This window comes from Pleurodeles waltl, chromosome 1_2 (assembly GCF_031143425.1).
Source record: "Pleurodeles waltl isolate 20211129_DDA chromosome 1_2, aPleWal1.hap1.20221129, whole genome shotgun sequence".
In the NCBI taxonomy this organism is placed as follows: domain Eukaryota; kingdom Metazoa; phylum Chordata; class Amphibia; order Caudata; family Salamandridae; genus Pleurodeles; species Pleurodeles waltl.
In genome coordinates, this window is record NC_090437.1 from 509,573,496 (window position 1) to 509,594,877 (window position 21,382).

A 21,382-nucleotide genomic window follows, 5' to 3' on the forward strand; every position below is an offset into this window, starting at 1 on the left:
TGAAAATGTGATCACGATGATTGGCAGCCAATGTTCATGAAGTGTACTTATTAATAGTTTATTAATATGAAATGTTGAGTATATGTTTGACTAATGTAGTAATATGTCATATTAAGAGCTATGCATTGTGTATTAGCTTTATTATTTGTAGGCCTTATCTTAGCTGAGGTCTTGGCCTAGTTGCCAGGCCTCATGGCAAGATGTATTTCTTAACATTTAATAAATGGCTGTCCTAGGGAATTAAACTGTGATTTTCCATTGTATTGTGTAAATGTGCTCGTAGCTAAAAGTCTTTCTCATGAGAATTGACTGCCAGAAGATGCTGTTCTTGCTAAATGTTACATTATGAGTGTAATGTGTGCGAGACTGACTTTCCCAGGAGGAGAACAATGAAGACACTGACTGGAATGTAAGCTGCAACAATATTGTTAATGAGAAACTGGATGATGAGAACATCGCAGGAGAAACCAATCAGTGACATGGAATGGAGGAGTGGTAAAATTCATAGATTTTAAGTTTTAGTTTTATTGGACAAAGTGGGAACATGCGATCCCTTGACCAATAGGGAATTGGGAAGTAGTTTTAGGGAATTTAACTTAACAGGATTGCACCAAGGGAAGACAGCTCATTCTTGCCCATTTTCTGTCTTGACAAGAGACGTGCTTAACTTTAATACTTAAAGACTTTGGGCCATATTTATACTTTTTGACGCAAAACTGCGCTAACGCAGTTTTGCGTCAAAAAAATTTGCGCCGGCTAACGCCATTCTGAAGCACCATGCGGGCGCCATATTTAATCAACGACGTTAGCCGACGTTAGCCGGCGTTAGCCGCCGGTGCTGCCTGGTGTGCGTGGAAAAAAACGACGTACACCAGGCAGCGCCGGCGTAGGGGGATATGAGGCTTGGGCGTCAAGAAATGGGGCAAGTCAGGTTGAGGCAATTTTTTCGCCTCAACCCGATTTGCACCATTTTTTTTCACTCCCAACCCCCATAGAAATGACTACTGTCTTAGCAAAGACAGGAGTCATGCCCCCTTGCCCAATGGCCATGCCTAGGGGACTTCTGTCCCCTGGGCATGGTCATTGGGCATAGTGGCATGTAGGGGGGCACAAATCAGGCCCCCCTATGCCACAATTTTTTTTTTAAAAAAACACTTACCTTAATGTCCCTGGGATGGGTCCCTCCAGCCTTGGGTGTCCTCCAGGGGTGGGCAAGGGTGACAGGGGGTGTCCCTGGGGGCATGGGAGGGCACCTCTGGGCTCCTTCAGAGCCCACAGGTCCCTTAACGCCTGCCTTTTGCAGGCGCTAAAAAACGGCGCAAAAGCGGCCGTACGTCATTTTTTTTGACCCGCCCACTCCCGGGCGTGAATTTTGCCCGGGAGTATAAATCCGACGCACATGCCTCGGAGTCGATTTTTTAGACGGGAACGCCTACCTTGCATATAATTAACGCAAAGTAGGTGTCCACGCTAAAAAATGACGCTAACTCCATGGACTTTGGCGCTAGACGCGTCTAACGCCAAAGTATAAATATGGAGTTAGTTTTGCGTCGAAATTGCGTCAAAAAAAAAGACGCAATTCCGGCGCAAACGGAGTATAAATATGCCCCTTTGCGTTTCTGAACTTTGATGCTGAATCCTGATGCCTTGCTGACTGAACTGATGTCCTGATGACGAAGACTATCTTAACTTGCTTATCCATTTGAGGAGAGGTATTATTGTACCCATGTGTTAGTTATGCCTATTTGTTTTTCTCTCTAGGTACCAACCGCACTCTTTGATAGAGCCATAGTTAGATGTTTTCCAAATTTATGTTACTAAATTGTTTTGCATGAAGCCCAACATGCTAATGCTAATCTGGTGTTAGTTAAAGTTTTCTTACTCTGCTAATAGGGAAAAACAGTTGATGTTTTTTCTTTGCTGAATCAAAATGTATGTGATATTGTTTTCGCAATTGTTCTTATTAATATTTGCACTGTAACCTTAGAATGTGTTGTAGTTCAAGCTTTGATTAGATTTGTTTCTTTTGCAGATTTGGACAGCCAGTGTTGTTTCTGTATGTGTATCATTTGATTTTGAGATTAATTTACGTGACTTTAGCATGGTTAATATAGGGAAATAAATATTCTAACTTTTGCTAAAGGTGTGGTTATTCATGATTGAAGGGTCATTGTGTGTGACAATTACTGACTCTATTGATTACCAATGCTATTGATTATCATTGATTATTGAGGTTACTGATTGATTATTGATTATTGATTATTGATCTACATGTACTGGAGTTATGGTGGGATCATCTTAACTACGAGTCAAAAGGTTTATCGATCTATTCGTGTCCCCTTTTAAGTTTACTTAATAAGGTCTGACGTGCTAACAGAGGCTAATACAATTAGGTATGAACTCATAGATAAGAAGGGTCAGGAATGTTGTCTTCAAGATGCTGTTCCGGCATGTTCTCCTCAGTGCTTCTTTGAGAAAGTATTGCATGCGCGGTGCGTCATACGAAGGTGGGATTTGTTTAAATTGATCATAGTCCTCTATGGATTGTAATGCTTGTAAAGAAAAGAAGGAGCTTCGGATGACTTCGGGGTCCAGCTCTGTAGCTGTGTCTAGATATCTGGTCCAGTTATTGTCGTGTGGTTTTGTTACTGTCTCTCGCTCTCAAAGTGTACACCTACAAAACACAGGGCCTGATAAACAAAAGTACACTTACATCTTTGTGTAAGTTTACGTTTTTTCATGCTCACAAAATTGCATTTCAATGGTAGGTTTAGGAGTGAGGAGACTCAGCAGGCGGGGCTGATACTTCTCACATCAAAAAATAGGCCTGTTATATCTTTTTATGTGCAGAGTTCTCCGCCCCAGCTGAGGAGAACTCCGCGTATAAAATTTGCATACACTGTGGAACTGATTTGTGAATCAGGCCTAAAATCTATGAGTTACCCAGTAGAGAAACTAAACATATTGTACTTTTAAAAATTAAACACTGCAATCAAATAGTACTTAATGTGTTCCATATATTGGCGCTCATTTTTAGGGAGCAGAAATTATTTTGTTCATCATCCTACGCTGCCCCGAGCAAGTGAGAGGAAGGCAGAAAAAAGTAAAAATAAACAAGCATTTTCAATGCAACGGGTCTCGCATTTGTTCGAGTTAGAGCTATTAGGGTTGTAAAGCAAAAAAATGCAGCGCGATCGCGCTATGTAAAATGCAGCGCGATCACGCTGCGTGGAAAACAAACAGATAAAGTAGTCTGGACTCCAGGCTGAAAACATCGAGCCTCGTATGTTTCTGGTACTTTACCAGTGCTGTGTAGGTGGGCTAAACACTGGAAAAGGCATGACGTATGCATGTCTTTCACAAATGAAAGCAAGCGGATTTTAAAAGGCAAGCCCACGAACCAATGTAAGTGACAGATGTGGCATGGGCGTGGTTTCAAGCCCAAAGAGAGATTACAGAATGGACGGAGCACTTTGTGCTCGCCCACAAAAAGGGGGAAGAGAAACTTAGGAAAACAGTGACAAGCGTAGAGGCTGGGGTGAAAAAGAACATTTAATAATGAGATAAGGAGGCAGAACTGGCAGGGTGGTAGAAGAGGCATGAGATGTAATTAAGCCTAGAGTAGAATACAGAAACTCAGTATTTCGTAACTTTTTTTTTTAATAACACATTAAGCACTGCTAATAGTCCCATTCCTATATATATAATGTTTGTAGGAAGGTATGCTTATAGAGGGTTCTCTGCCACCTCCTTTGTTGTAAAAGACCGAATTTCAAAGCCTGAGAGGTGCCAAGAGCCCCGTTTGTTTTGTTCTGTTTGTTTGATAGTTGCGTGATGTTCTCACTTGTGATGGCGCCGGAATCAAACAAACACGGTTATTGCTAAGGAAAATACTTTAGCTTGCATCCTTTTCTTTCTGCTACTGAACGGCCCAGCTACGGAGTTCGCTGTGAGATCAGATATTAAGTGCACGCGCTCTCTTCAAACGGTACTTGGTATTGACATACACCTGCTCCACTCCCAGATCCTAGGGCCCATATTTATACTTTTTGACGCAAAACTGCGCCAACGCAGTTTTGCGTCAAAAAAAATAGCGCCGGCTAACGCCATTCTGAAGCACCATGCGGGCGCCGTATTTATTGAATGACGTTAGCCGGCGTTAGCCACCGGTGCTGTCTGGTGTGCGTTAAAAAAAAACACGTACACCAGGCAGCGCCGGCGTAGGGGGAAAATGGCATATGGGCGTCCACAAATGGTGCAAGTCAGGCTGAGGCCAAAAAATCGCCTCAACCCGATTTGCGCCATTTTTATTTTTCACTCCCAACCCCCATTGAAATGACTCCTGTCTTAGCAAAGACAGGAGTCATGCCCCCTTGCCCAATGGCCATGCCCAGGGGACTTCTGTCCCCTGGGCATGGTCATTGGGCATAGTGGCATATAGGGGGGCACAAATCAGGCCCCCCTATGCCACAAAAAAAAAATAAAAAAAAATACTTACCTGAACTTACCTTATTGTCCCTGGGATGGGTCCCTCCTGCCTTGGGTGTCCTCCTGGGGTGGGCATGGGTGACAGGGGGTGTCCCTGGGGGCATGGGGGGGCACCTCTGGGCTCATTCTGAGCCCACAGGTCCCTTAACGCCTGCCCTGACCCAGGCGTTAAAATCCGGCGCTAATGCGGGTTTTTTAGACCCGCCCACTCCCGGGCGTGATTTTTGCCTGGGAGTATAAATCCCACGCATAGCATCGGAGTCATTTTTTAAGACGGGAACGCCTACCTTGCATATCATTAACGCAAGGAAGGTGTTCACGCCAAAAAATGACGCTAACTCCATGAACTTTGGCACTAGACGCGTCTAACGCCAAAGTATAAATATGGAGTTAGTTTTGCGTCGAATTTGCGTCGAAAAAAACGATGCAAATTCGGCGCAAACAGAGTATAAATATGCCCCTAGGTACGTGACGCCCACGTCCCGTCCTCCAGACACTGTAGTTGCCAAACCAGTCCGAGCCTTACTGGTTTACTGCTTGAAAACTGGAATCATTTTTTTAAGTTACCATGACGCATTTTTTGTGTAAGGCACTTGCGAGGTGTATGGCTAAAATGTAGTGCTCCGAATGGTAATACACCAATGGCAATTCATTTTCATTTCATGCCATTGCAAGGAAAATACAAGTGGCACAATAAAATGTTATTAAGGGCACCGTAGTAATAAACGCACAGTCACACATTCATTGTTGTAGTTCAGGGGTCAAATTCCATTGTATTTATTTATAATTATAATTAATGTTAGTACGTTTGTAAATAATGAAAATCATTACAAAAATGTTGCCACTACAACTATGCAAATGTTAAAACATTAAAATTCTTCCTTAATATTAACCACGGTTCGAATTCTTCTTCCTTTGCACTGTGCTCTCCTACGTACACGTATCACTGGCAACCGTTGTATGCAAAGTTTTAAAATATTTTAGAAATAAATATTGAAGAAGACAGTGAATAGGACCTATTTATTGCGTGGCATCCCGTGCTTCTTCATTGGGTTAGACTGGTCCCAGGCCTTCAATTAAATTAATGGCGGCTCCTCTGCTATGGTGGAGGAGCGTCACCCCCCTGCTAGCAGCTGCACAACTTTTAAAATAAAATGATCATAAGCTATGTTTATTATCGTTTTATTGAGAAATGGGAGAGGCCATGGACGTGACAGGGACAGAGGGAGTGTGCACCGCATTCCCCTCAGTGCGCATGTATGCTTGACCGGCCACTGTGTTGCCGGGTTGGAGACAGCAGGCAGACGCTTCTAGTCTGCCTCAGAGTGCCAAATTAGTGTGCTCTGACAAATCAGAATGCTGCTTTCATGCTGCCAGCAGCGTGAGAGCAGTGTTCAGATTGGCCCCAAGGCAGGTTGAGAGCCTCTGCCTGCAAGTGGAGCCAGAGGAGTGGATCGGCGCAGCACAGTAAAGTTTTTGTTTTTAATTAAAAAATTTAATGTTGTGCTTTGTGTTCCCTCCCGATCGCCATGTTCAGCACCGCCCCGCCCCTTTACCGCAGGGCGAGCCACGACTGCAGTTAATCAATATACATTGCTGCGTTCTAACAAATTTCCAGAATCAGCTAGGGCCGTGATGCCATCTGAATTACAGCAAAGGCTCAGAGCCTCAATGCACAAATGTGTGCCTTTAATAGAGACATTGGTTTCAATAAGATACGCCGAGGCAACCCCAGTTCCGTTCAGCAGCAGAGCAAGTGGGCAAGGAATTCGTTTTTGTAACTTCAGAATCTGCCATTTTGTGGGAGGCTAATACAATTAGATATGAACTCATACATTGGAAGGGTCAGGAATGTTCTTTGAAAGATGCTGTTCCTGCATGTTTTGCTCAGTGCTTCTTTGAGATATTATTGCATGCGCAGTAGGTCATACGAATGTAAGAGTGGCTTAAATTTATTGTAGTCCTCAATGGATTTTAATACCTACTAAGAAAAGACGGAGCTTCGGATGACTTCTGGGTCCAGCTCTAGGTCACGCATAGCTGTATCTAAATATCTGGGACAGTTACTGTTGTCTTGTTGGAAATGGTCCTTTCTGCAGGGATATTCCCAGACTTTTGCCTTCCTCCTTCTCTGACCGTTTTTGTTGTCGTTAGGACCCTGGGCTCTTTATCACTGCTAACCAGTGGTGAAGTGCATGTACTCTGCTTAAAATATCGTAACATTGGTGTCCACAATTGGCATATTTAATTTACTTGTAAGTCCCTAGCCATGTGCACCATACATGTCCAGGGCCTGTGAATTAAATGCTGCTAGTGAGTCTGCAGCATGGATTGTGCTACCCACTACAGTAGCATTTCAAACATGTTTCAGGCCTGCCACTGCAGAGACTGTGTGCGTAGTTTTAACCATTCGACCTCACCAGTGTACCCATTTGCCAGGCCCAAACCTTCCTTTTTATTACATATGTCACCCCTGAGGTAGGCTCTAATTAGCCCCAAGGGCAGGGTGCAGAATATGTAAAAAGTGTGATATGTACTTTTAAGTTTAACGTGTCCTGGTAGTGAAAACTGCTACTTTTGTTTTTCACTAATGCAAAGCCTGTCTCTCCAATAGGTTAACAGTGGGTGGGGTTAACTTGAAGTATCCTTTAAGTCTAACTTCAACTGGGAAACAATTATAAGTATGGAATTTGGTGTCTCTGGATTGACAATTTAAAATATCTTATGGTGAATTTGGACTTTAAATTGTAAGTCTGAAAATGCTTCTTTTAGAAAGTTGGCAGTTTCTTACCTTAACCATTTGGTGTCTCAGCTGGACTCTGTGCATCCCTCTACACAGTCACACACAAAGGGAGCTTGGGTGTGACATTTTCATCCTGATGGCCCAAAACCAGGCTGATGAGCCATTAACTGGCTTGATAGGGGTGGAGCTTAGCACTGCCTCAATGGCACCTGAATAGGGCTGAGCCTCTTGTTACACAAAGAGCTGCATGCCCCCCTCCAGAGTGTCTGGAGCCAGTGAAGGAAGGGCAGGGACTTTGTGATCCTCAAAGGCCTCTTTGAAGCCTCCCACACTTAAAGTCACATTTGGGTTTAAGTACTGGACCCCTAACACCACCCAATCAGAACTCTACTGGAACCAAGGACATTTTGCCAGGAAAAAGGACTGCTGTGCTGCTAAGGATTGCCACTCTACAACTGCATTGCTGTGTTGGCATACTACTTGCTATGTGCTGTGGTTTAGGCGGGATTGCCACTTTGCTACTTGCTTTGCTGTATTGGCCTGCTGCTTCTTGCCTGCAGTGAAAAGGACTGGACTTGATCTCTATATCCTTGCACCCAAGAGTCTCTGAGGGTTTGTTGACTGTTCTCCTGCAGACTTATGGACATCAAAGGCTGCCTGCAACTCACCTGGTGCTGCTGGACTCCACCATCTGTGAGTCCTAATCCTGCCTGAGGTGCCCCCTCTAGGCTTGGGCATCAGAAGTGGGTCCTGTAGCTGATTTGTGCAAAAAACGATGCATCAGCTGTACTGTGGGAGAAATTCTGATGCATCGCTCTCTCAACAGCGACTCAGATGCTATTCAACACCAGTGGGTTCACAGCCTGTGCAGCCTGATGATGACGCTCTGCACAGCTTGATGACGATGCATTGCATTCACTGCAGTGGAGCCCGACGATGACTATGCAGTGACCCGATTGTGTAGAAAATACTGATGCATAGTGCCCTCGGTGTCAATGCTTTGCTCCATCAAAGATACTGTTTCAGCGGACCCCTTATGGGTTTTGTAGCCGGCCTACCCTCCATTGTGGTCAGCCTGGATGTTGGATTTGCACCCATCCCTCGCGACCACAAGTAACCTTTTGACTGCTAGTGACTTCTAAGCAATATTATACATTTAATGTTTAAAAATTCATATCTTTACTTCTACTGATTGGACGTTTCCTGTTTTGATCTTGTTTTACTCAGATAAATATCCTTTATTTTTCTAAACTGATGTGGAGTCGTTTTTGTGGTGTTTTTACTGTGTTACTGTAATTAAGTGTTGCACAAATACCTTACACATTGCCTCTTAAGTTAAGCCCGACTGCTCTGTGCCAAGCTACCATTTTATGCAGCTGATTGTACTTCTTTGTAGCTTTGCCAAGGGTCACTGTAAGCCTATTTTGGTTTAGTCTAAAATCACTTGATCATTTGCATATGAGATTTTATAAAGGCCCATTGTCGATGGAAATGTCTTTTTTTAGTTATTGCATTGCCCATGTCTGCTGTGCACAGTTTGAAAAATGCAAAATGTAGGGGCCAGAGCGCACCCTTTTTGATACCAATGTTTGTGTAAGTCTTTTCTGACACCTTATCTCTGTGGCCCAGTTTGATCCTCACCAACGTGTCTGTAGATAGTACCATGATCTCTTTCAGGAATACTCAGAGAATATAATACCCCAGTTGGATAATTTCCTCCACAGTATTTGCCTATGCATGCCATAGAAAGCCGTGGAATAATCCACATAACAGACAAACACTTGTGGCTGTACTAGACCAAATGGTGCGATGGGCCAGTTATGATAGCACAATTATGCTGTCTATGGCTAAAGACTTCTGTCTGAATCCAGTTTAATAAAACGTTTTTAGGTGTTCCTTTACTCCCCACTGTTCTAAAGCTTTTAATAAAACTCTGCTGTATGCTTTTGCTTCCACTTCTAGTAGGGCTGTCAGCCTGTAGTTTACTGGATCACCTCGTAAACAGTGCTTAATTTTAGCGGGTGATTTCCAGTGCTCAGCACCAGCACTGAATTGTCAAGACTACCACTTTTGACAGTCAGCCACATGGTAGTGTTGTCTACTTTTGAGATTAGCACAATAGTTGTTTAATAATTCAATCTATATTAAAAAGAACTAATACACGCCACCCAAGCCATTCTCAGAGCTTTGGGTGACCTGGAATAGTCTGAATTGTCCCACTTGTAGAAGTGCGATGTATGGTTAGTAGTTGTGTTCTAGCAGCTTAGGCTGATAGAGGTAGCTATAGCAGAGCATTTTAGGCTTATAATTACACAGTACTTATACACATGTAAAGACAATGCTCAGTGTTACCAAAAATAAAGGTAGTTTATTTGGGTGACACAGTACCAAAAGTATCTTAGAGGCAATACTCCTTCTGGAGGTAAGTATTATACACAATATAGACAGTAGACACCACAATAAGGTAAGTAATTAGACATAGGATAGTGCAAACAATAGGAAATGCTATAGAATGCAATGGGAGAAAATAAGTCTAGGGGCAACACAAACCATATACTAAGAAAGTGGAATGCGAACCACCAATCCAACCCCAGACAAGTGTAGTGTGTGCAGAATCGCTGGGAGACTAAGAATACAGTAAAGGTAAGTAAATTACCCCACCCCAGAGCCCAGAAAAACAGGAATAAAGTACTGCAAGTTTCCTTAGGACACACTACACATCGTGATATGGCTTATTGCAGTAACCAACCAAGGGCCAGATGTAGCAAATTTAAAATTTGCGAGGTGCAAAGTGCGAGTCCATGCGACTCGCACTTTGCACCTCGCAAATTGGTATGCAGTACGGTGTCTCAGACAGCGACTGCAACTCGCTATGGGGTCGCAATGACCCACCTCATGAATATTCATGAGGTGGGTCGCAAATTGCGCCCCATAGCGAGTATAGGCACTCGCAAACATGGAGGCCTGCTGTCGTCAGCAGACCTCCATGTTCGTGACTGCTTTTTAAATAAAGCAGTTTTTTTTTTTTTTAAGTGTAGCCCGTTTTCCTTACAGGAAAACGAGCTGCACTTAAAAAAAAAACGAAACCTTTAGTTTCGGTATTTTTTCAGGGCAGGGAGTGGTCCCTTGGACCACTCCCTGCCCTGAAAAAATATTTGTGGGTCCAGTCACAAACTGGAAGGGGTCCCATGGGGACCCCTTCCAATTTGCGAGTGGGTTACCATCCACTTGAAGTGGATGGTAACTGCGATGCCATTTGCGACCGCGTACGCAGTCGCAAATGGTATTGCATACCACTCAGACTCGCAAATAGGAAGGGAACACCCCTTCCTATTTGCGAGTCGGAAATGCATATTGCGAGTCGGTACCAACTCGCAATATGCATTTCTGCATAGCAAAGAGGCATTTGCACCTCGCAAACGGCGATTTTCGCCGTTTGCGACGTGCAAATACTTTGCTACATCTGGCCCCAAGTCTTCAAACAACTGGATTCCTAGACCTGAAAACCTACAAAAGAAGGGGGCCAAGTCCAGAAGTCGAAAGAAGTTCCAGGAAGGACAGGAGCCCCTGCCAACCCAGAAGAGAATGCAAAAGAAGAATCCCCGGTTGGACGAAGACTGCAGGAATGCACCCTAGAAAAATGCCAGCGGGTTCCTGCATGATGCACAAGATGTCCCACGACGTGAAGATGGATGCATATGTGATTTTGTGCGCAGGCTGGACCCAGGAGGGACCTGGGGGCCTCACCTCTGTGTGAGGAGAAAGAGGGGGCTGTCATCACTTTAGAGAGCCCTCAGGATGCCAGGCAGCACTCACAGGAGTCCCAGGACATGGGGACAAAGGAGGTGCAAAACGAGGTTGGTGCAGCACAACAAAGGAAGGTCCCACGCCACCGGAGAACAACTCAGCGAGTTGAACATCACAGGATGGAGTGCTGGGAACATGGGCCAGGCTGTGCATGAAGGAATTTTGCAAATAGTGCACAGAGGTCTCAGGAGGTGAAGAAGACACAGTGCACAGGGGTACTGTCGCTGTCAGGGAAGGCAAAGTGTGACCTCCTCCAAATTGCATCAGCAGGACCTCAGGACAGTCTGTTTTGATGGGCTCCATTTCTGTGAGTTCAGGAGCATGCTCATCGCTGTGAGAGGAGTCCAGGAGTACCAATCGTCGACTTGGAAGGTGCAGGCGTGAGCAGGGGAGTGACTCTGTCACCCCACGGGAGATTTCTTTGGTCCTTCTGGTGCAGGATGAAGGCGGGGAGGCCCCAGAGCGTGCACACCAAGGAAACTGTTGCATTTGCTGGCTGGAGCTGAAGTTTCAGAAGAAAAGTATCCCTTGTGGGTACTTTGTTGCTGTTACAGCGGTTCCTGGAGCAGGCTGCGGTTGATCTTTGGTCAGAGGATGAAGTAGGAGTTGCAGAGGATTCCTGAAGGAAACTTGCAAGCAGAATCTAAAGATAACCCACAGGAGAGATCCTAAATTGCCCTGAGAGGGGGATTGCTACCTTATCAGGTAAGGACCTATCAGGAGGGGTCTCTGACATCACCTGCTGGCACTGGCCACTCAGAGCCCTCCAGAGCGCCCCCACACCTTGCAAAGCAAGATGGCTGAAGTCTGGGACACACTGGAGAAGCTCTGGGCACCATCCTAGGGTGGTGATGGACAGGGGAGTGGTCACTCCCCTTTCCTTTGTCCAGTTTCACACCGGAGCAGGGGACAAGGGGACCCTGAACTGGTGTAGACAGGCTTATGCAAGGAGGGCACCATCTGTGCCCTTCAAAACATTTCCAGAGGCTGGGGTAGGCTACCCCTCCCCAGCCTGTAACACCTATTTCCAGAGGGAGAGGGCGTAACACCCTGCTTTCAGAGGAAATGTTTTGTTCTGCCTTCCTGGGACTGAGCTGCTCAGACCCCAGGAGGGCCAAACTCTGCCTGTGAGGTGGCAGCACCTGTAGCTGCAGTGCAAGCCTCAGAGAGCTGGTTTGGCCGTACTAGGGGTCCATAGAGCAGCCCCCAGGATGCATGGAATTGGCTCCCCAATACCAGATTTGGAATGGGGGTACAATTCCATGATCTTAGACACATTACGTGGCCATATTCAGAGTTACCATTGTGAAGCTACATATAGGTATTGACCTATATGTAGTGCATGCGTGTAATGGCGTTCCCGCACTCACAAAGTCCCGGGAAATGGCCCTGAACTATGTGGGGGCACCTTTGCTAGTAACTTTGCACCTAACCTTCAGCAAGTGAAGGTTAGATATATAGGTGACTTATAAGTTACTTAAGTGCAGTGAAAATGGCTGTGAAATACTGTGTGTTATTTCATGCAGACTGCAATGGCAGGCCTGTGGAAGAGTTTGTCTGAGCTCCCTATGGGTGGCAAAAGAAATGCTGCAGCTCATATGGATCTCCTGGAACCCCAATGCCCTGGGTACCTAGGTACCACATACTAGGGACTTATAAGGGGAGTCCAGTGTGCCAATTGAAATTGGTAAATGAGGTCACTAGCCTACAGTGACAAATTTAAAACCAGAGAGAGTGTAAGCACTGAGGTTCTGGTTAGCAGAGCCCCAGTGACAAAGTCAAGCACTATACAGACACACACATTAGGCCATAAACTATGAGCACTGGGGTCCTGACCAGCAGGATCCCAATGAGACAGGAAAAAACATACTGACATACAGGTAAAAATGGGGGTAACATGCCAAGGAAGATGGTACTTTCCTACACCCAGAAATCTATGTCTGATTTGAATAGGGAGCCTGGCAACCCATTTGGTCCTGGGGCTCCATCAGGTCTTATCTGTTCTACAAATACTTTTTTAATGCTGAAGCAATTAAATGTGGCCCCCATCTCAGTTTCAACTTCGTTGCTGTTCATAGTGTCGTTTATGTCTCCATAAGGCCCGTCCTCCGCTGTATGAATCAATTTTATATGAGCATGGCCATGTAACATATCTAGGATCATGAAATTGTCACCCCATTACCATTCTGGTGTTGGGGGGCCATTTCTATGCATCCCCGGGGCTCCAGCATAGAGCCCGGGTACTGCCAAACTAACTCACTCTCTGGGGTTTTCTCTGCAGCTACCGCTGCTGCCAACCCGCAGACAGGTTTCTGCCCCCCGTGGGCCTGGGCAGCCCAGTCGCAGGAAGGCAGAACAAAGGATTTCCTCTGAGAGAGGGTGTTACACCCTCTCCCTTTGGAAATAGGTGTTAAGGGCCTGAAAGGAGTAGCCTCTCCTGGCCTCTGGAAATGCTTTGAAGGGCACAGATGGTGCCCTCCTTGCATAAGCCAGTCTACACCGGTTCAGGGATCCCCCCAGCCCTGCTCTGGCGCGAAACTGGACAAAGGAAAGGGGAGTGACCACTCCCCTGACCTGCACCTCCCACGGGAGGTGCCCAGAGCTCCTCCAGTGTGTCCCAGACCTCTGCCATCTTGGATTCAGAGGTGTTGGGGCATAATGGACAGCTCTGAGTGGCCAGTGCCAGCAGGTGACGTCAGAGACCCCTCCTGATAGGTGCTTACCTCTTTCAGTAGCCAAGCCTCTTTTCTTGGTAGCCAAACCTCCTTTTCTGGCTATTTAGGGTCTCTCCTCTGGGCTATTCCTCAGATAATGAATGCAACAGCTCATCAGAGTTCCTCTGCACTTCCCTCTTCGACTTCTGCCAAGGATCGACCGCTGACTGCTCCAGGACGCCTGCAAAACCGCGACAAAGTAGCAAGACGACTACTAGCGACATTGTAGCGCCTCATCCTGCCGGCTTTCTCGACTGTTTCCTGGTGGTGCATGCCCTGAGGGCTGTCTGCCTTCACCCTGCACTGGAAGCCAAAAAGAAATCTCCCGTGGGTCGATGGAATCTTCCCCCTGCCAACGAAGGCACCAAACTTTTGCATCACCGGTCCTCTGGGTCCCCTCTCATCCTGACAAGCATGGTCCCTGGAACACAGGAGCTGAGTCCAAGTGTCTCCCACAGTCCAGTGGCCCTTCTGTCCAAATTTGGTGGAGGTAAGTCCTTGCCTCCCCACACCAGACAGCAACACTGTGTACTGCCTCATTTGCAGCTGCTCCGGCTTCTGTGCACTTCTCCAAGGATTCCTATGTGCACAGCCTAGCCTGGGTCCCCAGCACTCCTTCCTGCATTGCCGAACTCGCTGAGTTGGACTCCGATGTCGTGGAACCCTCCTTTTGTGACTCTGAGTTCACAGATCTTCTAAGTGCCTGTTCTGGTACTTCTGCAGGTGCTGCCTGCTTCTGCGGGGGCTCTCTGAGTTGCTGAGCGCCCCTGCTGTCTCCTCCTCCAAGGGGCGACATCCTAGTCCTTCCTGGTCCCCAGCAGCACCCAAAATCCTCAACCGCGACTCTTGCAGCTAGCAAGGCTTGTTTGCAGTATTTCTGCCTGGAAACACTTCTGCAACCTCCATCACGCCGTGGGACATCTTCCATCCAAAGGAGAAGTTCCTAGCCCTTTTTGTTGTTGCAGAATCTTTGGCTTCTTCTACCCGGAAACAATCCTTTTGCACCTTCATCCGGGGTTTGGTGGGCTCCTGCCCCCCAGAAACCTTCGAGACTCTTGGACTTGGTCCCCTTCCTTTACAGGTCCTCAGGTCCAGTAATCCGTCTTCAGTGCTTTGCTGTTGTTTGTGGTTCTTGCAGAATCCCCTATCACGACTATTGTGTCTTTCTGGGATAGTAGGGTAACTTTACTCCTACTTTTCAGGGTCTTGGGGTGGGGTATTTTGGACACCCTTACTGTTTTCTCACAGTCCCAGCGACCCTCTACAATCTCCCATATGTCTGGGGTCCATTCGTGATTCGCATTCCACTTTTGGAGTATATGGTTTGTGTTGCCCCTAGACCTATGTCTACCTATTGCATCCTATTGTGTTTCTACATTGTTTGCACTACTTTTATTACTGTTACTTACCTGTTTTGGGTTTGTTTACATATAATTTCTGTATATTACTTACCTCCTAAGTGAGGGTATCCTCTGAGATACTTTTGGCATATTGTCACTAAAATAAAGTACCTTTATTTTTAGTAACTCTGATTATTGTGTTTTCTTATGATATTGTGCTATATGATATAAGTGGTATAGTAGGAGCTTTGCATGTCTCTTAGTTCAGCCTACGCTGCTTTGCCATAGCTACCTTCTATCAGCCTAAGCAGCTAGAAACACCTCTATTCTACTAATAAGGGATAACTGGACCTGGCACAGGGTGTAAGTACCACAAGGTACCCACTATAAGCACAGTCACACTGTTGTGCATGAAAGGCTGGTACTCTCAAACCAGTATATACCAGGTGAGACTGCCAGGGTAAAGGTTATCCTAGAGGGGTCACTGTCAGGCCTGTGGCATTCATCAACCTGGGATTAGCTGGGTCCCTTAGTTGGAGAAGGGTGGTAGTCAGTACAGTCCTCCTCCTTGATTATCTCCTTGGAAATTACTTCCCAGAGTTTAGTCAGAGCCCAAAAGAGGGGCTGGACCAGTACCAGCCCTCTTCCAAGGATTCTGGAGCTGCTGTCCTTGCAGTGAGTGCAAGTAGGCACTAGAAGACAAAAGAAGAGCAACAAGTGTAGGAGAGGTTGGCAACTTTTAGCCAAAATCCCAGTAAGACGGGGAGATTCTGCTCCAGTGAGGAAGAACTAGTCAGGCACTTGTTAAGCTTGAGTTGGTGGCCCCTCAGCTAACAGAAAAGAGAGTGGAAGAAGGGTGCTTGCTACAAGATATAGTAACCCCCTCACTATAAAACAGCAGACAAGCACCATGAACCCAAAGAAGCCTAAAACGTAGCCCCTTCACCTGCCAGTGAAGAGCTAAAGGTGTGGCTCTGGGCACTAACAGTTGACAGTGGCCTCTGCTGTGTGTTAACCTTTATGGCTGCACTTTCTTTGGCATGGTGGTCCAACCCCATGTCATATTGCAAGCTAGGCCGCCTGACCCTGTTGGTTATGGTTGTGGTATTTCATTTGTAGGTAACCTCTTTGGGTAAGGTGGGGGTTGCCCTGGCTAAAATAGGGTTAGCAGAGAAGGACACCTCTCATCCCAAGGAAAGGAAAAAAGCAAACGAAGAGCATTCTAAATGGGGTCCTCACACGGATGGGATAGGTCAGCTTCCCAAAGGATATGACCTGGACAGCAGGATGTGAGGCAGAGTAGGCCCTGCAATCTGCTCCCTTACTCTTCTTTGCCTGACAGACTAGGAAGATTCTCCCAGGTTTGGATGAACCTCCTGGCTTGTTGGGGGCTTTTGTCATATATGTAAGTCACCCTTCTAGCAGGCCTTATAGCGTAAGTGAACAAAACCTGATTAAAGAACTGATTATTAACTTATCTGACAAATCTCTCTCCAGCTCTGAAATTGAGATCTTGAAAAAAGGTCCTACCTTAAGCCGGGACTTAGTGCAAACTAAAGTTGACCTGTTTGTATTCACTAGGAAACTAAAACTCAAATCTTAAATCTTTATTGCCACACAAGAACTTGGCAAAACCTTACCTCTACAACAATACACTGCGAGTGATCTCACAGTTCAAGACCTAGAAGCAAAACAATTACTCAGCAACCACTCCAGTACCGAAGAGCATGAGCAATAACTTACAGAGATAGCATTGGAATTCAATATTCACGTCCTGTTACTTTCTCTATCTACACCACAGTGCATGCAGAATTAAACCTGCCTGTTCATAGATTACTCTCGTTCATTACTGACTTCACCATTACATATATTTTACAGCCTTGAAAAAGCCCCAGGTGGACCTACCATAGGGGGCGAAACACAAGTCGGCTCTCCGTTCAAATGTTTAAAATTTTCTGCCCAGATGGACATCACTAAAAATTTTCTATTCAGCCTTTTTGCTTAAACATTTTTGACCTTCTGGCCAAATGTGCATGAATAAACACACTTGGGCTCACCACCTTGACTCGGAGTACTAATTTTACATGAAAAATCATTACAAGTTGTAAGCTTGGAATCTTACACTTGGATACAATGCACGTGTTCAACTCTCCATTACCTTACAGCCCTGAAGCAGGGTACATTATATTATATGTTAGGGCATATATACATGTGCAATTATGTCCCTACTATGTCTTTGTCAATTCCTAGACATAGTAAGTGTATGGGGAAGCCATTTTAAATGCATGTGCTGGACACTGGTCACTAAGAGCTTTCTTGACGAGCAGGTGGTTTTCGTGGGGAAATTCGGCACTCACAATCTCATATATAATTATCTATTCATATCTTTTCTCTGTCCAATATATCCGTAAGACAGTGCTAGGGTAAGGGGAGTTCTAATCATTGGACTTAAGATTTCAAGAATTCAAGAGGAGGAGACCAAACAAAAAACCTATAAAACACAAATTAATACACTATTGATAAACATTGATAAACATTTTCCCAGTACATCCAAAAATTGTCTCTTCTAGAAAGGAGACCTCGTTGTTCCATTTTACACATTCGATTTACAGATGTTTGCCAGTCCAGAACACGGGGAGGAAGAGGTTCAATCCATTTACGACATATTTCTCGTCTAGCTAAAAGCATTAATATGAACAGCAAAGGCTCCTGGTGTACTGACAATCTCTGGTAATTTATACCCTGTTCACAAACCCCAAACACCACCATAGAAAGATTTAATTTTAAGTTAACGTTAAAGATTACCTTTAGGATGTTTCCTATATCCCCCCAATAGTTCAACAACCTCGAACATTGCCAAAACATGTGAATATCTTCTGCCTTGTCTTCCCCACATCTTGGACAGTTTTTCTGAATTTTCCCAATAGCTGTTAATCTAGCCGGTGTCCAATAAACCCTGTGGAGTGTGAACAAATGATTTTTCTTCAACCCTGCCGGTTTAGTAGTAAACCACAGTTCTGAACAGGACCTTTGCCACAATGCTATAACATCTAGGGTTGGAAAAATCCCCCCCCACTTCGACGAGGGAAGGGATGCACCATCCTCTGCTGTTTCCAACAAAGCATGATACCACAATGCAACTTCTTTATTAATGATTTTCTGGTTTAATTTCCCTTCCCATACGCTCCTCCCTATTTCTCCTGTTCGTCGAGATTTCACCCAACTAGATATCTGAAAATACTTAAATCTGGAAACTGTCCCTCCAGTACCTTCCTGGAATGCAGACCAACTTAACAATTCAGATCCTTCTATTATCTGACCCCATCTTACCATCCCACTCACTCTCAAGGGAATTGATAATTTGTCGATAAGGCATTCAGGAGTACCAGGTGAGTCCCAGATGGGAGCAGAACTACAGAAATAAGGTATCTCTAACGCCCCCCGAAAATACATCCAAACATTACATGCATGTCTGGGGAGCTTCAAACGTACCTTCTTAAAATACTTAGGATGTCCAAATTTATGTAAGAAATGGTCTGCTCCTTCCTCAAGATGTGCCGTTAAAGCTCTCCAGACTAAATCATATTCTGACTTCTTATTCAATAAAATTCTGATATTTTTTAGTTGAAAAGCCAAATAATACCTAAACAAGTCCGGCGACGCAATACCCCCCCACTCTTTTTTTCTACTCATCTTTTTCCACGAAATCCTTACTCCCTTGGAGGCCCATACAAATGAGGATAAATCCCCCTGTAGTTTTTTAAACCAGCTCTTCTTAAACTCTAGTGGAATGGTGTTAAATAAAAAGGTAAATTTTGGGAGAATGCACATCTTCAGAATATTAGATCTTCCGATTATCGAAAGAGGAAGAGTGGCCCACGCCTTTAGCAGTTTTTTGGTTTCCCTATACGTTATGTCAAAATTTAATTTAGCTACCTCATTAAGATCAGTTGTTAATCGAATACCCAAGTATCTGATCTCATGTTTAACTAAGGGAGAAGCATAAGTCAAATTCCAACACATTATTTCTGTCTTTTCTGTGTTTATACTATAACCGGAAAATCTACCAAATTGTTCCATCAAGGTATTGACCCTAGGTAAAGTAGACCTGACATCACTCGTATATATCATAAGATCGTCTGCATATAACGCTACTTTTTTTTCCCAACCCCCAATTCGAAATGGAATAATGTCCTTACAGGACCGAAGTAAAGTTGCCAAGGGTTCAATGTATAAATTGAAAAGCAAGGGAGATAAGGGGCACCCCTGTCGCGTACCCCGCCAGATCCTGAATTCCTGTGATAATTGGCCATTGACCAGGACTCTCGCTGAGGGGCATCTATACAATTCCCCTACCGCCCTAACAAAAGGAATTCCCAAGCCCCCTTTTTCCAATACGGCCCATAAGAAAGACTAATTAACACGATCAAAGGCCTTTGCCGCATCAAAAGTCAAGATCGCCAATGGAGCCTTTTCTTGTTCCGCCAGGTCTACTGCAGCAAATAACTCGTGAGTTACCTCATGGAGTTGACTCCCCTTCATAAAACCCTTTTGATCCAAGTGAATCAGATTGCCTATGGCTCTCCCCAATCTCCTAGCTAAAATCCCTGTATAGAGTTTGTAATCCGCATTCAACAAGGAGATGGGCCTATAGGGTGAGCAAGACGTTGAGTCCTTACCTGGCTTTAACAATAAACAGATTATCGCCTCTCTCCAGGATTTAGGTATGTGGGCCCCTTCTACCAACATAGAATTGAATAGCTCTAATAAGAATGGAATAAGTTCATCCCCCAAAACCTTATATAATTCATTAGGTAGGTTATCTGGACCAACTGCCTTTCCTTTTTTCAATGCCTTTATGCCTTCAACAAGCTCAGCCTCATTTATCTTACAATTCAATAAGAGCATTTCAGGTTCCTCTAAAACTGGGAGATACGCTTTATCTAAGAATTCTCTGACCGACTCCTCCGAATTAACCAAGCTTTCTGAATATATTTCCTGAAAAAAAGATACAAATGCCCCCTCAATCTCTTCTTGCTCCATACAGATCTGGTTCGTAAGATCAGATTTAACTGATAAGATATGCCTTTTAGAAAGGTCCGACTTAACCTTCCACGCTAATAGTTTACTACAACCTTCTCCATATTCATAGTGTGCATATCGACTACTTTCCCACTTTAACCTACTGCGATTCTCCAAAAAAGCATCTAAGCTAATCCAAACCTTTTCCTCTTGGTGTGTCAGCTCCTCTAATAGATCATTCTTCCCTTCTAATCGTGCATTATGCATTGAAGCTTGAAGAGTTTTTAGTGACGATTCCATATCTCCCAGCTTTTCCCTTCCTTCACGATACTTATATATTGCCAGGCTCACAAGCCTCCCTCTTATAAAGGCCTTAAACGCATCCCAAAGACACCATAAACTTGCTGTTCCTTGATTCAAGTGAAAAAAATCTCTTGTATCCTTTTTTAACACTTCTACTATTGAGTCATCTAGGAATAAAGCGCGATTAATTGTACTCCTAATACCCTTACTTATGACCCTGATGTCCAATGCTACAATAACAAATGATTGTTACATAAATGCAGTGATGAATAAAGCACACATATTTAATCTTTTTTCTTTTTTCATCTTGTATAGTAGTCTTCTTTATTCTCTGTTGTCACTTCAACTTCAGCCAAAACCAACATGTTTTTCATCAGGGTTGTAACCCAATGACTTCCTCAGGGCTTACCGCTATATTGATTGCAATGTATCCTTACTGCTCTTTCATTCAGTGAATCAGTTGTTTCGACTTCCAAATGCGTTATTGTATTCAGTTTCAACTAGTTATGTCCAAACATACTCTATACCATCTTCCTTGATCCCATATATTCTGTATGTATCGGTGCTCTCCTATTATTTTGTTAGCTGTCCTTGCCCAAGTACGCTACATCATATCTCATGTCACTACGAGTTCCCCAGCTACATGATGGCTTCTCTGTTTCCCGGGATGTTTGGTATCAAACATCTCAGAATAATAAACCCTCAATGATCCCAGTAATGGCTTTATTAAACAATGCACATAAAGGGCACCTTAGAGGTGCCACCTGAAAACCTACCAGCTACTAGTGTGTTGACTGACTGGTCCTGACCAGTTCAGCCACAACAGATGCGTTTCTGGCCCCCAAGGTGAGAGTCACTATTCTCGAGGGCCCGAGACAAAAGCGTCTACTTTGCTGAGGTGTGACTTCCTCTCCAAGACAGGATGGACATTACAGGGCGGGGAGATTCAAAGGCCTTGCTGCTTT